The sequence below is a fragment of the Nerophis ophidion genome, linkage group LG23, assembly GCF_033978795.1.
Source record: "Nerophis ophidion isolate RoL-2023_Sa linkage group LG23, RoL_Noph_v1.0, whole genome shotgun sequence".
NCBI lineage: Eukaryota > Metazoa > Chordata > Actinopteri > Syngnathiformes > Syngnathidae > Nerophis > Nerophis ophidion.
The window spans coordinates 23,681,416-23,698,478 of NC_084633.1; the positions used below are offsets into that span (position 1 = coordinate 23,681,416).

A 17,063-nucleotide genomic window follows, 5' to 3' on the forward strand; every position below is an offset into this window, starting at 1 on the left:
AGCTTGTGCTACTTTTGCGTAAACAAATGCTTTGCAGGTGGTTTAAATAAAGGTGCTTTCAGTTAAACTTTTAAGTGTTATCCTTTTATACTTTACACGACTCAATGTACTGTCATTTTAGCCGACTCAAATATTGTGTCATTTCGTGGACTAAAACTAAATCAATTTAGATGACTAAAATTAGAATACATTTTCAACTGTCAAACACTAAAGCTAAATTAAAAATTTGCTGTTCCGCTTAGTTCAATTTGAGTTTATTTGGAACATGCACACGATACAATGTAATGCATCACACTTTTCCAGTTGTTTCAATACAGGACGTCCGAAAAGGAGTAGGAACAAGCGGAGCTTATTTAACACCCCTTGTTGTAAAATTACGTTACCTTTAACCATCCTAAAAAACATTCAGGTATATTTGATTTTATTTTTTTAGCACATTTACATAGTCTTTTGGTCCTATTGTTCAGTCTCACAATGCTATTGGATCGTACATTTGTATAAGTCACACCTTCTGGAAATGAACTCACACAACCTCTTAAGGTTTCCTTCGAACAACATCTATTTGTTTCATTGGACTGGATTCATCATATTCAAGTAAGTAAGATGTCTTTTATGTATTTTTTGTTGTTATTACAATGTCTAGAGCAGGGGTCACCAACGCGGTGCCCGCGGGCACCAGGTAACCCGTAAGGACCAGATGAGTAGCCCGCTGGCCTGTTCTAAAAATATCTCTAATAGCAGCACATACCAGGGAGCAGTCTCTATTTTTTAAATTGTATTTATTTACTAGCAAGCTGGTCTCGCTTTGCTCGACATTTTTAATTCTAAGAGAGACAAAACTCAAATAGAATTTGAAAATCCAAGAAAATATTTTAAAGACTTGGTCTTCACTTGTTTAAATAAATTCATTTATTTTTTTACTTTGCTTCTTATAATTTTCAGAAAGACAATTTTAGAGAAAAAATACAACCTTAAAAATGGTTTTAGGATTTTTAAACACATATACCTTTTTACCTTTTAAATTCCATTTTCTTCTTTCCTGAAAATTTAAATCAATGTTCAAGTAAATTTATTTTTTCATTGTAAAGAATAATAAATACATTTTAATTTAATTCTTCATTTTAGCTTGTGTTTTTTAGACGAATAATATTTGTGGAATATTTCTTCAAACTTATTATGATTAAAATTCAAAAGAATTATTCTGGCAAATCTAGAAAATCTGTAGAATCAAATTTAAATCTTATTTCAAAGTCTTTTGAATTGCTTTTAAAAATTTTGTTCTGGAAAATCTAGAAGAAATTATGATTTGTCTTTGTTAGAAATATAGCTTGGTCCAATTTGTTATATATTCTAACAAAGTGCAGATTGGATTTTAACCTATTTAAGACATGTCATCAAAATTCAAAAATTAATTTTAATCAGGAAAAATTATTAATGATGTTCCATGAATTTTTTTTTTTTTTTTTTTTTTCAAAAAGATTCGAATTAGCTAGTTTTTCTCTTCATACTTTTTGGTTGAATTTTAAAGAGTCGAAATTGAAGATAACTATGTTTCAAAATTTAATTTTCATTTTTTTCATGTTTTCTCCTCTTTTAAACCATTCAATTAAGTGTTTTTTCATCATTTATTCTCTACAAAAAAACCTTCTATAAAAGGAAAAAAAATGTACGACGGAATGACAGACAGAAATACCCATTTTTTTATACATATAGATTTATTTATTAAAAGGTAAATTGAGCAAATTGGCTATTTCTGGCAATTTATTTCAGTGTGTATCAAACTGGTAGCCCTTCGCATTAATCAGTACCCAAGAAGTAGCTTTTGGTTTCAAAAAGGTTGGTGACCCCTTGTCTAGAGCATGTACATATGTAGTTATTGGGGAATAGATGCATCAAATTTCATTTAGAGCTTGTTATATAATTGCGGCAATTATACATCCCTGGGGGAATGTGGTAGTCAAAATAGTGGGCAAAATAGTAATGCAGTGGGCTCAAACAGGTTGTATTCCCTCTACTACACCACTGCCTGAAGTATTTTCTTTATACATGGATAGTAGATATTCAACCCTTGTGTTGTGTTCTGGTCAAATTTGACTGATTTAAAAGTTTTATCTCTAAAAAATTAAGTTAATTTGATCAGCCTGAACTAAAATTCCATGACTTTGTTCACAAAGAGGATATCAACAGACAATGGAGTTCTGGGGAAAGGTATGTTCCTGAACGGTGGGTTGTGGTTGAAAGGGTGGATATGGATGTTTTCTTTTTAGTATGATAATAAGAGCCATTAAGCCATTTACTATTACATTTAGCAGACGCTTTTGTCCATAACGGCTTACCAGGCAGACAGTATTGTCTACCCTTAGCACTTAGATAGATAGATATATAGATAGTACTTTATTGATTCCTTCAGGAGAGTTCCCTCGAGAAAATTAACTTGGTCCATATGCATTTTTTCCTTTTAGTATGATAGTTTGAGCCAACCGGCATAGCTCGGTTGGTAGAGTGGCCGTGCCAGCAACTTGAGGGTTGCAGGTTCGATTCCCGCTTCCGCCATCCTAGTCACTGCCATTGTGTCCTTGGGCAAGACACTTTACCCACCTGCTCCCGGTGCCACTCACACTAGTTTAAATGTAACTTAGATATTGGGTTTCACTATGTAAAGCGCTTTGAGTCACTTGAGAAAAAGCGCTATATAAATATAATTCACTTCACTTCACTAATCCATTTACATTTAGCAGACGCTTTTGTCCAAAGCGACTTACCAGGCAGACAGTATTGTCTACCTTGAGCACTATTCCTATCTATTCCTTCTGGTTATGTACTACAATATATAAAACAAATATATATGCATTTTAATAAATGGATATTTTATTTTCAGAATGCCACCAGCAAGTAGAGAGCCGCGATACAGTGCGCGGGATGTTATTGACATGGTCCAAAATGGAGAGAGTGAGGTTGAGATGGAAATCGGTGACACCGAGAGGGAGGAAGACTCCGATGAAGATGTCTGTCAAGAAGTTGTCAAAGAAAACCAATCACCCATAGACTGCCCAGCTGATAATTACGTGGACATGGAGCCAAAAACAAACAAACACACCACGTATCCCTGGCTGAAAAAAGATTTCATCAGAGCAAACACTGATTTTTCGGGTCTGGGTATCACAGCAGATGACACTTCCCTCTACACATCATTGGAATACTTCCAGAAGTTTGTGTCCAAAGACATGGTTGAGGCTCTGGCACAAAACACGAATGAGTACAGCTTTAAGGCGCATTAAACATCTGTGAACACCACTGCAAAGGAAATTGAAAAAATGCTTGCCATGTACCTGAAGATGGGCCTGGTACAAATGGCTGAAACCCGAATGTATTCGGGGACGGAGACACGGTACCCCCCTGTTGCTGATGCGATGCCACGCAACAGATTCCAATCCCTGTCGACGTCATTACATTTCGCAAACATGACAGTATCAGGCTGTGGCTTGATTCACTCACAGAGAAAGGTCTGCAGGTGGTACCAGAAGAGCACAACTCTGTGGATGAGATGATTCCTTTCAAGGGAAAATTCAAGTACATAGGAGGTGTGGATTTGAGGGACTCATTTACAGCCAAATACAAGTTCCCCAACAAATCCTGTCGCTGGTACATGCACATCTTCTGGCACACAATCATCCTAGCTGTGGTGAATGCATGGCTGCTCTACAAGCGGGACTGTAAAGCGCTCAAGGTGTCGAGCAAACAGACAATGAACAGGAGGCAGTTTCAGGCACAGCTAGATTCCTCTCATCCTGGTAAACGCAACACTTCAAACTCCAAAGAGACGACGGCCATCTTCAGGCAAAGGGAGCCCAGCAACACAGACAGTGACATCAAGAAGCCCTCTGAACGCTCAGAAGAGGCCATCCAAGAGATACGCAGACCTCCGTTGGATGTACGCAAGGATCTGGTTGCCCATTTCCCAAGGAAGACCAGGAGAGGACGCTGCAGACATTTCAATAAAGGATACACCAACACACATTGCAGAAAGTGTGATGTTCGCCTTTGCTTTACAGACGACAGGGACTGTTTTTGGGGCTTCCACCACCAGTGAAAGTGTTCATGACCAATGTCATGAAAAGAAAAAAAGGAGGAGAAAGCGATTTTTAGGAGTTTTTTCTTTAATATTTTTAATAAATGACTTCATAAAAATATGACTAATGTGTGATTATTATTACGGTAATGTTATATACCTTTGCGGAGCAAAGTAAACAATCAACACTGCAAATTAACCCTTAGTTGTTCTGAATTGTTCAGACAACGCGAGTACAAATACAGAAATTCTGCTCCCATCCAATGCCAATGTTACATTTCTCTAAAAACATAAACTTTTTTTTTTTTTTTAATAATTTAATTTCTGCATCAAATGTTTCCTACAACATCATCTGAAAGGTTTATTTTTTATTTTTGTTAGGTATTTATAAAATTGGGTCTTACGGGGTTAACCTTTTCATACCATAGCAATTTTATCCCATTTCCTTGTTCTCTGTAAAAGAACAGTGAACACATAAATAATAAATAAATAATATACCATAGTAAGCTAACAAATATTAAATACATAAATAATCTGTCTCAATAAGATGTTCATAATTCTTGTTCTGTGTACTTTGTGAACACTTACATTTTGAACAGTCTCTTAAAATGAATCATATTGGTGCTTTGTTAAATGGATATTTTATTTTCAGAATGCCACCAGCAAGTAGAGAGCCGCGATACAGTGCGCGGGATGTTATTGACATGGTCCAAAATGGAGAGAGTGAGGTTGAGATGGAAATCGGTGACACCGAGAGTGAGGAAGACTCCGATGAAGATGTCTGTCAAGAAGTTGTCAAAGAAAACCAATCATCCATAGACTGCCCAGCTGATAAATAACGACGTCCATATCTGTCTTTCATACAGATATGCTAAAAGTTTTAAGTCTTGTACGAGCATACATATGTTTTAAATTAGATTTTCCTCTAATGTTATATTTCTTCTCTTTTGTTGAGAAGAATTGTCGTACATTCTTGGGTAGCAGGTTATAGTTTGCTTTATACATTTTAGCTGTTTTCATAATGCACCAAATGGTTGCATTTCAATAATTGTGATTTAATAAATAAAAGGTTTGTATGTTCTCTATATCCAACATTACGTATTATTATAATCAATCTTTTTTGTAACACATTTAGAGAATGAAGCCCACATTTGTAGTTGTTCCCCCATATTTCTACACAATAACTCAGATATGTAACATTAGTGAGCAGTAAAGAATATGAAGTGATTTTTGGTCTAGAACATGTTTTGCTATATTCAATATTGACGTGTTTCTTGCTACTTTATGTTGTATATTTTATTACATGAAATTTCCAATTCATTTCATCATCTATTATTACACCCAAAAATGTGATTTCTTTTACACTTTCAATTAGGGCATGGCGATATATCGAATATACTTGATATATCACCGGTTTGTCTCTGTGCAATGTAGAAAATGACTATATCGTGATATTCGAGTACACATTCTCACGCAGTTGCTTTTAGCTTTTCTTTTCTCTCCTTCTCACAGAAATACAACAAAACAAAATATAGCAGCACTACTAATTTGTAGCATCATTTGAAAAGACACCCGCTACAGAATAAGGAGTGCTTGAAACTCCACGTCAACATCTCGGCGGGTGCCACAGCCAACAAAACGCCGAACCAACCAGCACTGACCCAATTGAGCCTGGCGTCTTCCATTTCCACATCAACACCGTATGAAAAAAATAGTGAAAAACAGTAGATAACGTCTGCAGTAACCTACCACATAGTAAAGGACATACACTATTAGATTTCCTATTATGCAGCTCATTTTTATATGACAGTTATTGAAATATCTTGTGTGACATCATGCACAAAAGTCCACTTTATTTGTTTTAACCTATTGTAGTGGCATTCTGTACAAAAAGTACACTTTAATTTACTGTTTTGATATGTCATCTTAGTGACATCATGCACAAAAGTGAGCTTATAGCTTGTTTTAAAAAGTCTCCGACGATTTTGCACTTTCTGTTTTGAAATGACATGAATGTTTGTGCCACTGCTTAATAACTAAATGATAGTTTTGTTAAATTGACTGAATTTGGATTTCCTTTTCTCTGCATGAAAGTTTAAAATGAGCATATATTAATGCAGTATGACCAACAATGTTTTAATGTAGACACATAGAATCATCATACTGCTGTGATTATATGTATCAAGTGTTCATTCAAGGCTAAGGCAAAATATGGAGATATACTGTATATCGTGTCATGGCCTAAAAATATCAACATTTTAATAAAAAGCCATATCGCCCAGCCCTACTTTCCATATGTACTCCGTCAATCTGTATTTGTGTTTGACTTTCTCTTCTACTGTTACCAAAGAGCATTATTTAAATTTTACTGAGATTAAAAGATAGTCTTTTTTTTGTCAAACCGTCTTTCTTATTTGTTCATTTCTTCTGTTATTATTTTTTATTATCTTCTGTGTGTTCTCTCCTGAACAAAATGCAGTTAATTAGACCCCTCTTTTAGACCAGTTGATCTGCCGTTTCCGGGGTGGACCACTCATCTGTGCATCAGTTGGGGACGTCTCTGTGCTGCTGACCTGTCTCCACTCGGGATGGTTTCCTGCTGGCCCCACCATGGACTGGACTCTCACTATTATTTTGGATCCACTATGGAGTGGACTCTCACAATATTATGCAAGATCCACTCGACGTCCTTTGCTCCGGTCTTCCAGTGGGTGGGTCCCCACATCTGCGGTCCCCTCAAAGGTTTCTCATTGTCATCCCATTGGGTTGAGTTTGTTCCTGCCCTGATGTGGGATCTGAGCCGAGGATGTCGTGGCTTGTGCAGCCCTTCAACACACTCGTGATTTAGAGCTACATAAATAAACATTGATTGAATCATCTGCAAATAATACTAACTTTAAGTCCTTTGTAACTTTACAAAGGTCATTTATATCGAGATTGAACAATTTTGGTCCAAGTATTGATCCCTAAGGTTAGACCACAAGATATTGTCAGCTCAGTTAAAGCCTATCTTCACGTATTGCTTCCTGTTGGTTAAGTACAGTCGTGCTCATAAGTTTACATACCCTGGGAGAATCTATGATTTCTTGGCCATTCTTCAGAGAATATGAATGATAACACAAACATCTTTCTTCCTCTCATGCTTAATGGTTGTGTGAAGCTATTTATTGGCAAACATCTGTTTACTCTTTTTAAATCAAAATTACAAAAAAAAGTACCCAAGTGACCCTGATCTAAAGTTTACATACCCCAGTGACTTTGATCTGATAACATGCACAAAAGTTGACACAAACAGGTTTGAATGGCTAATCAAAGTTCCAATCCTCACCTTTGACCTGTTTGTTTGTAATTAGTGTGTGTATAAAAGTTCAGCCTGCGATGAGGTGGCGACTTGTCCAGGGTGTACCCCGCCTTCCGCCCGATTGTAGCTGAGATAGGCGCCAGCGCCCCCCGCGACCCCAAAAGGGAATAAGCGGTAGAAAATGAATGAATGAATGAATAAAAGTTCAGTGAGTTTCTGGGCTTCTGACAGACCATTGCATCTTTAATCCAGTGCTGCACATATATTTTTGGATTCTGAGTCATGGGGAAGGCAATATAATTGTCAAAAGGATCTGCGAGAAAAGGTAATTGAACTGCCTAAAACAGGAAAGGGGTATAAAAAGATATCCAAGGAATTGAGAATGCCAATCAGCAAGTGTTCAAACGCTGATTAAGAAGTGGAATATGAGGGATTCAGGTAGACCAGCAAAGATTTCAGCCACAACAGCTAGGAAAATTGTTCGGGATGCGAAGACCTGTATGGTTGAGTCGTCAGAAAAAAGCCATTTCTGTGCAGATGTCACAAAGTATCCCACTTACATTACGCCAAACAGCACAGAGACAAGCCTCAAAACTTTTGGAACAAAGTAATTTGGAGTGATGAGACCAAAATTAAACTTTTTGGCAAGTTGATCATTTTTCTTCAAGTGCCTTCTTATTGTGCATCTTGAAACAACCACACCACAATTTTTCAAAAAGTCCTGTATTTCAGCTGAAGTTATTTGTGGATTTTTCTTTGCATCTCGAACAATTTTCCTGGCAGTTGTGGCTGAAATCTTTGCTGGTCTACCTGAATCCCTCATTTTCTACTTATCAGCGCTTGAACAGTGCTGATTGGCATTCTCAATTCCATGGATATCTGGTTATACCCCTTTCCGGTTTTATGCAGTGCAATTACCTTTTCTCGCAGATCCTTTGACAATTATTTTGCCTTCCCCATGACTCAGAATCCAGAAACATCTGTGCAGCACTGGATAAAAGATGCAATGGTCTGTCAGAAGCCCAGAAACTCACTGACCTTTTTTCCACACACACACTAATTACAAAAAAACAGGTCACAGGTGAGGATTGGAACCTTGATTAGCCATTCAAACTTGTTTGTGTCAAACTTTTGTGCATGTGATTAGCTCAAAGTCACTGGGGTATGTCAACTTTTGATCAGGGTCATTTGGGTACTTTCTTTAGTCATTTTGATTTTAAAAGAGTAAAAACAGTTGTTTGCCAATAAATAGCTTCACACAACCTATAAGCATTAGTGGAAGAAAGGTTTTTGTGTTATTCATATTTTCTGAAAAATGGCCAAAAATCATAAATTCTCCCAGGGTATGTAAAAATATTTGCACAACTGTAGCTTCTTACCCAGTTCAAGACCAACCCTCCGATACCATATTGTTCTACTTTGTTTAAAGGCTTACTGAAAGCCACTACTACCGACCACGCAGTCTGATAGTTTATATATCAATGATGAAATCTTTAACATTGCAACACATGCCAATACGGCCGGTTTAGTTTACTAAATTGCAATTTTATATTTCCTGCGAGGTATCCTGTTGAAAACATCGCGGAATGATGACGCTTATGTTGACGCGTGCTTGTGACGTTATTGGTTGGAGCGGACATGTTCACCCGGCACCACACACGGCTAAAAGTTGTCTCTTTTCATCGCATAATTACACAGTATTTTGGACATCTGTGTTGCTGAATCTTTTGCCATTTTTTCAATTAATAATGGAGACTATAAAGAAGAATGCTGTTGGTGGAAAGCGGTGGATTGCAGCTTCCTTTAGCAACCGAAACACAGCCGGTGTTTCTTTGTTTGTTGTGAAGCTTTAACACAGAGCGGTCAAGCGAACATGTTTCTCTACGTCAACCAGCAAGTTTTTGGATGGGAAAATTGTGATATTAAGTCGGCTCTTACCGCAGACTTGAGTGGATTATGCGACCTCAGCCTGCAGCTCAAAAAGGCAGCTGTGATCTTGGCTCCTCGGCTTCTCTCAGAGACACTGGCGTTCACCATCCGACTTTCAGGTATGACTTTATAATCCCACTAAAATACTATTAACACAATAAGCAGATAAGGGATTTTCCAGAATTATCCTAGTAAATGTGTCTAATAGCATGCGTTGAGCTCATAGAGCGAACCCCTGTGTCGGTGCGTGTACCGCTCTTAGAAAGTCACGTGGCCGATCATGAGCTGTTTTGGTCACGTGACCGATATGCGAACTGTGTCGCGCTGCACCTGCGCGCCAACCTGTGTCTATAAGGAAGCGCATCTGTCAACGAGATGCTGCTGCCAACAGAATCGCCGCACTTCTGTCGTTGGTCATTTGTCATTTATCGTCGTCAGAGATCATTTCCACCGTGTGGGAATATTTTGATTATATATCGGGTAAAAAAAGGTATTTGTTTTCATTTTCTTGTTTCATCCTGTTTTCTCAAAGTTTCAAGCATTGTCCCACCCGCACAAACCTCCTATTGGTTACATTAAAAAGCGTTAACAAACCATCTCTTCGATAGCTCAGTTGATAGAGTGGAGGTCTGTAGTTGTTCATGCTGACATCCTTGGGGCACTTGTTCATATCCAGCTCGAACCCATTCAATTTTTACCATGAATTGATTAATGTGGACCCCGAATTAAACAGGTTGAAAAACTTATTCGGGTGTTACCATTTAGTGGGCAATTGTACGGAATATGTACTGTACTGTGCAATATACTAATAAAAGTTTTAATCAATCAATCATGTTCACATTATTTATTGACTGTATCTAAAAAAGATAAAAATGTATTTTAATTTAATTGAAGATACGAAATAATCCTAAATGAAATACAGTGACTTGGTTTATATTATTGTATATACTAGGTCATAAAATCAGTGTCAGTTGAGTCGGTCCATAGGTTGCTTGTAGGGATTTTTAATGTCCAGCAGATGTCAGTATTTAGTGACACAGTATTGACACAGTATCAATACAGTTTTGCAATGTGTCGAAAGCTATCGCCCGGAAGGGCTGCGACCTCGAGGAGCTCCTGCTAAATATGGAACATTTGGCAGAAATACAGGACAATTCTACAAACTTTATGGCTGGCTCACATCGTGGTCACTCCGTGATCACGTACGACCGCCAGACACTTCTGGATGTGGACATATCGGGCCGTTTTGGACTGATAGACGCGTGCTTGCTAGACCTGCTAACTAGCACGGGAATACTTCGACGGCTACATCCAGCGGCCTGTGAAGCAGGGGAGTCTAGTAGCAGCGGGGGCCGTCTATGGAGCAGACGCCAGCGGTGTGATCGGAAACGCGGATGCCGAGCGGGGCTAAAAACAAAGCAGAAGGCTAATCCCCACAGAACACCACTTCCCTCCATTCTGAAGCCGGATTTAAATGGAAGATGCGAGACTACTGGTCTGGGTAAGGAGTCAGTTAAATTAGAACAAGTTTTTTCTGCTTTGAGTGTTTCAGAGTTGGACATGTGTTTTACTGAGGTGGCTAACTATGATGCGTGCAGTTTATCAAAGCAACAAACAAACAATCGGAAAATTCTCGTCGTATCAATTCATAGATATGGTCGTAATTATACTAAATGCACTGGGCATAATAAACACAACATTATTAATATTGCTACTACGGATAATTTGATCAAAATTCCCTAAAACAGCCCACTACCTATAATATAGTTTTTTTAAACATAAGATCATTCATTGTCTCCCAAAACGTTGTTAGTTAACGATATCATCAGAGACAACAATCTTAACGTCATCGGTCTCAGCGAAACCTGGCTTAAACCAAACGACTTTTTTGCGCTAAACGAGGCATGTCCTCCTAACTTTACACATGCGCATATTGCCCGTCCTCTTAAAAGGGGTGGGGGGGTCGCACTAATATACAACGAAAACTTTAACCTTAGTCCTAACATAAATAATAAATATAAATCGTTTGAGGTGCTTACTATGAGGTCTGTCACACCGCTGCCTCTACACCTGGCTGTTATCTACCGCCCCCCAGGGCCCTATTCGGACTTTATCAATGAATTCTCAGAGTTCGTTGCTGATCTAGTGACACACGCCGATAATATAATCATAATGGGGGACTTTAATATCTATATGAATACCCCATCGGACCCACCGTGCGTAGCGCTCCAGACTATAATTGATAGCTGTGGTCTCACACAAATAATAAATGAACCCACGCATCGCAACGGTAATACAATAGACCTAGTGCGCGAAACCATTGATAACATAGCACCGCTAAAGTTAAAAAAGGCTCCAAAAAAGCGTACCCCGTGGTTTACAGAAGAAACTAGAGCTCAGAAATTATTATGTAGAAAGCTGGAACGCAAATGGCGCACGACTAAACTTGAGGTGCACCATCAAGCATGGAGTGATGGTTTAATAACTTATAAACGCATGCTTACCTTAGCTAAAGCTAAATATTACTCAAATCTCATCCACCGTAATAAAAACGATCCTAAATTTTTGTTTAGTACCGTAGCATCGCTAACCCAACAAGGGACTCCTTCCAGTAGCTCCACCCACTCAGCTGATGACTTTATGTAATTCTTTAGTAAGAAAATTGAAGTCATTAGAAAGGAGATTAAAGACAATGCGTCCTATACGGCGGATACTGCCCTCCAAAATAGTTTCTCTTGTTTTGAGGAAATAACATTAGAGGAATTGTTACAACGTGTAAATGGAATAAAACAAACAACATGTTTACTTGACCCACTTCCTGGGAAACTGATCAAGGAGCTCTTTGTATTATTAGGTCCATCAGTGCTAAATATTATAAACTTATCACTTTCCTCGGGCACTGTTCCCTAGCATTCAAAAAAGCGGTTATTCATCCTCTTCTTAAAAGACCTAACCTCGATCCTGACCTCATGGTAAACTACCGACCGGTGTCTCACCTTCCCTTTATTTCAAAAATCCTCAAAAAAATTGTTGCGGAGCAGTTAAATGAACACTTAGCGTCTAACAATCTATGTGAAACCTTTCAATTCGGTTTCAGGCCAAATCACTCCACGGAGACAGCCCTCGCAAAAATGACTAATGATCTATTGCTAACGATGGATTCTGATGCGTCATCTATGTTGCTGCTCCTCGATCTTAGCGCTGCTTTCGATACCGTCGATCATAATATTTTATTAGAACGTATCAAAACACGAATTGGTACGTCAGACTTAGCCCTGTCTTGGTTTAACTCTTATCTTACTGATAGGATGCAGTGTGTCTCCCATAACCATGTGACCTCGGACTACGTTAAGGTAACGTGTGGAGTTCCCCAGGGTTCGGTCCTTGGCCCTGCACTTTTCAGCATCTACATGCTGCCGCTAGGTGGCATCATACGCAAATACGGTATTAGCTTTCACTGTTATGCTGATGACACCCAACTCTACATGCCCCTAAAGCTGACCAACACGCCGGATTGTAGTCAGCTGAAGGCGTGTCTTAATGAAATTAAACAATGGATGTCCGCTAACTTTTTGCAACTCAACGCCAAAAAAACGGAAATGCTGATTATCGGTCCTGCTAGACACCGACCTCTATTTAATGATACAACTCTAACATTTGACAACCAAACAATTAAACAAGGCGACACGGTAAAGAATCTGGGTGTTATCTTTGACCCAACTCTCTCCTTTGAATCACACATTAAAAGCGTTACTAAAACGGCCTTCTTTCATCTCCGTAATATCGCTAAAATTCGCTCCATTCTTTCCACTAAAGACGTTGAGATCATTATCCATGCGTTTGTTACGTCTCGTCTCGATTACTGTAACGTATTATTTTCGGGTCTCCCCATGTCTAGCATTAAAAGATTACAGTTGGTACAAAATGCGGCTGCTAGACTTTTGACAAGAACTTATTAGTGATTCCCAACGCCCAAAAAAAGTCTGTGGGCTATAGAGCGTTTTCATTTCAGGCTCCAGTACTCTGGAATGCCCTCCCGGTAAAAGTTCGAGATGCTACCTCAGTAGAAGCATTTAAGTCTCACCTTAAAACTCATTTGTATACTCTAGCCTTTAAATAGACTCCCTTTTTAGACCAGTTGATCTGCCGTTTTTTTTTCTTTTTCTCCTATGTCCCACTCTCCCTTGTGGAGGGGGTCCAGTCCGATCCGGTGGCCATGTACTGCTCGCCTGTGTATCGGCTGGGGACATCTCTGCGCTGCTGATCCGCCTCCGCTTGGGATGTTTTCCTGCTGGCTCCGCTGTGAACGGGACTCTCGCTGCTGTGTTGGATCCGCTTTGGACTGGACTCTTGCGACTGTGTTGGATCCATTATGGATTGAACTTTCACAGTATCATGTTAGACCCGCTCGACATCCATTGCTTTCCTCCTCTCCAAGGTTCTCATAGTCATCATTGTCACCGACGTCCCACTGGGTGTGAGTTTTCCTTGCCCTTATGTGGGCCTACCGAGGATGTCGTAGTGGTTTGTGCAGCCCTTTGAGACACTAGTGATTTAGGGCTATATAAGTAAACAGTGATTGATTGATTGAAAGATACATGAAGCCTGACCAACCCATCACTAGTGTCTAATTACATCTGAAACGCCCCCACTGCCGCCGCCTGGATCCGTGGCCTTTTTTTTTCTTTTTTTAGTGCTTTACTCTAACTTTCCTCATCCACAAATCTTTCATCCTCACTCAAATTAATGGGGAAATCGTCACTTTCTCGGTCCGGATAGCTTTTGCTGCTGGAGGCTATGATTATAAACAATGTGAGGAGTCCGACAACCCGTGACGTCACGCGCACATCGTCTGCTACTTCCGGAAAAGGCAAGGCTTTTTTTATTAGCGACCAAAAGTTGCAAACTTTATCGTGGATGTTCTCTACTAAATCCTTTCAGCAAAAATATGGCAATATCGCAAAATGATCAGGTATGACACATAGAATGGACCAGCTATCCCCGTTTAAATAAGAAAATCTCATTTCAGTAGGCCTTTAAGATGCTGTGATTAATTGTGTGGAATGCTTTTGTTTAACACATAAAGACTGCAGCAGCACATTGTTTACTATCTATTGCATTTGTGTCTAAATGGAGGCTGCAGACAGCAACAAGTTAGGTGACGTCTGTGCCATAACCTTCAGTGTGTGTTTACACCTGTTCACTTTATGTTGGTGCAGTGTTTGTACAAACTACAGTTGCGACGGTTACTTTTATAGAAGATAAACATCGTACATTTATACATTCTAGACAGTACACTACAATTCTGAATTTTGAAACGATGACAAACAAACAGGTGAAGCTAACAGTGCTAGCACGTCTTACTTAACGTTAGCTAGAGGCTACCGACGTCTTGGTGCCACCTAGAGAGAAATGGCGTTTCTTGGCACAGTTGTACTATATTCGCCTGTTTGTTCGTTGAATTTATTACAAATTGACGACTGGTTTGGGTGTAGTTACCTGTCTTCGGTGAATTAATGCGTGTCCTGGATCTTACTTCTTCGATGCGGTGGTTCGACAGCGTTGCCGGTGACGTCATTACGCACGTGACATCACAGCGGTTTTGCGGTTGGTAAATTAAACGAGTTTAGATCATTGATTTTTAATTTTTTTTTTTTTGCAATTTACTTGGAACCTCAGAAATTGATATTCATATTTATGTTGTATACCTTAATCGGTAAGAAAGTGTAATTTGAGGAACACGTTTGTGACGTCAGCTGATACCGATTGGCTCAAAAGAGGGGCGTTAAACTCGGGGGAGGGACATTTTTTTGTTTGTTTTTTTGTTTTTTAAGTTTAAAAATTGTATTTCTATTAAACTTGACAAACAAGTTTTTAAATTATCCACCCGCAAAACTATTGTAGAATATCTACAGAATACATAATTGATCAAATTTACAAAAGTATTGCAAATAAGTAGGGAAATTAAAGTAAAGTACCAATGATTGTCACACACACACTATCCATCCATCCATTTCTACCACTTGTCCCGTTCGGAGTCACGGGGGGGGGGGGGGGGAGGGGGTCGCTGGAGCCTATCTCGGCTGCATTCAGGCGGAAGGCGGGGTACACCCTAGACAAGTCGCCACCTCATCGCAGAGCCAACACAGATAGACACACAACATTTTCACACTAGGTGGCGCGAAATTATTCTCTGCATTTGACCCATCACCCTTGATCACCCCCTGGGAGGTGAGGGGAGCAGTGAGCGGCAGCGATGGCTGCGCCCGGGAGTCATTCTTGGTGATTTAACCCCCAATTTCCAACCCTTGATGCTGAGTGGTAATGGGTCCCATTTTTATAGTCTTTGGTATGACTCGGACAGGTTTTTGAACCCTCAACCTACCGATCTCAGGGCGAACACTAAATGAATACAATTACTGGACATGTGATAGATAGGACATGAATATCTATCCATCCATTTCCTACCGCGTGTCCCTTTCGGGTTAGCGTGGGGTACTAGAGCCTATCTCAGCTGCATTCGGGCGGAAGGCGGATATACCCTGGACAAGTCGCCACCTCATCGCAGGTCTAAACAATAATAAATACATTAATATTGGGGACGGCATGGCGCAGTGGAAGAGTGGCCGTGCGCAACCCAAGGGTCCCTGGTTCAATACCCACCTAGTACCAACCTCGTTACGTCCGTTGTGTCCCGAGCAAGACACTTCACCCTTGCTCCTGATGGGTGCTGGTTAGCGCCTTGCATGACAGCTCCCTCCATCAGTGTGTGAATGTGTGTGTGAATGGGTAAATGTGGAAGTAGTGTCAAAGCGCTTTGAGTACTTTGAAGGTAGAAAAGCGCTATACAAGTACAACCCATTAATTTATTTATCATTTATTGTTTGAATGCTATACATCACATTATAATAATACATAAATAATTTGGAATGTACAATAGCAGACACTTCATCACATAATAATAAATACAGGATATCAACAAGGGTGGGAGTATATCAGACTCTGTGGTATGATGTATATAAAACAATAATGGATTGATTTAAGATAAATAATGTCAGACGTTATATGCATTATAGTCGTAAAAATTAACAAATGCAACATACATTACATCACAATTAATACACTCAGGATAAATGACATCAGACACTGTGGTGCCCATGCATTAAACAATAATAAATAAATAAATGCAGGGGAAAATTGATTCAAACTTTGTGGTATGCGATATATAATCAGAATACATGAAAGGATTAAGGCTATATTGCCAACCGGCTGGTTAAAAGGCTTAACCATGTTCATAAACGAAGTAATAACATAAAATAAGTTTGAATATTTCTCTTTTGGTTTTTGCTTTCTATGTGATTTCGGTGTGGTTCCTGTATATTTTGACCATTTTCATGGCCAAAATCTACCTACTCAGCGAGATTGGTAGGTCGAGAGTTCAAACAAAGGCCGAGACTATAAAAATGGGACCCATTACCTCCCTGCTTGGCACTCAGCATCAAGGGTTGGAATTGGGGGTTTAAATCACCAAAATGATTCCAGGGCGTGGCCACCGCTGCTGCTCACTGCTCCCCTCACGTCCCAGGGGGTGAACAAGGGTGATGGGTCAAATGCGTGATTAATTTCGCCACACCTAGTGTGTGTCTGACAATCATTGGTACTTTAACGTTAACTTTTATATGATACCAGAAATTAAATAAATAATAATAAATCCATGAATGAATTTGGAATCATATGCTACATTGTATGCTAGTTAATCATAAT

General features: G+C 39.3%; 1 protein-coding gene across 1 annotated transcript in view; it reads right to left on the bottom strand.

The window, feature by feature from the left end:
* Window positions 1–14,958, bottom strand: part of LOC133541734 (glutaryl-CoA dehydrogenase, mitochondrial-like) — a 37,624-nt gene extending 22,666 nt beyond the window's left edge. Inside the window, exon 1 of the mRNA XM_061885294.1 lies at window positions 14,799–14,958. The gene's annotated coding sequence lies outside the window, so the exon portion shown is untranslated. The remainder of the gene's footprint in view (window positions 1–14,798) is intronic.
* Window positions 14,959–17,063: the final 2,105 nt, after the last annotated feature.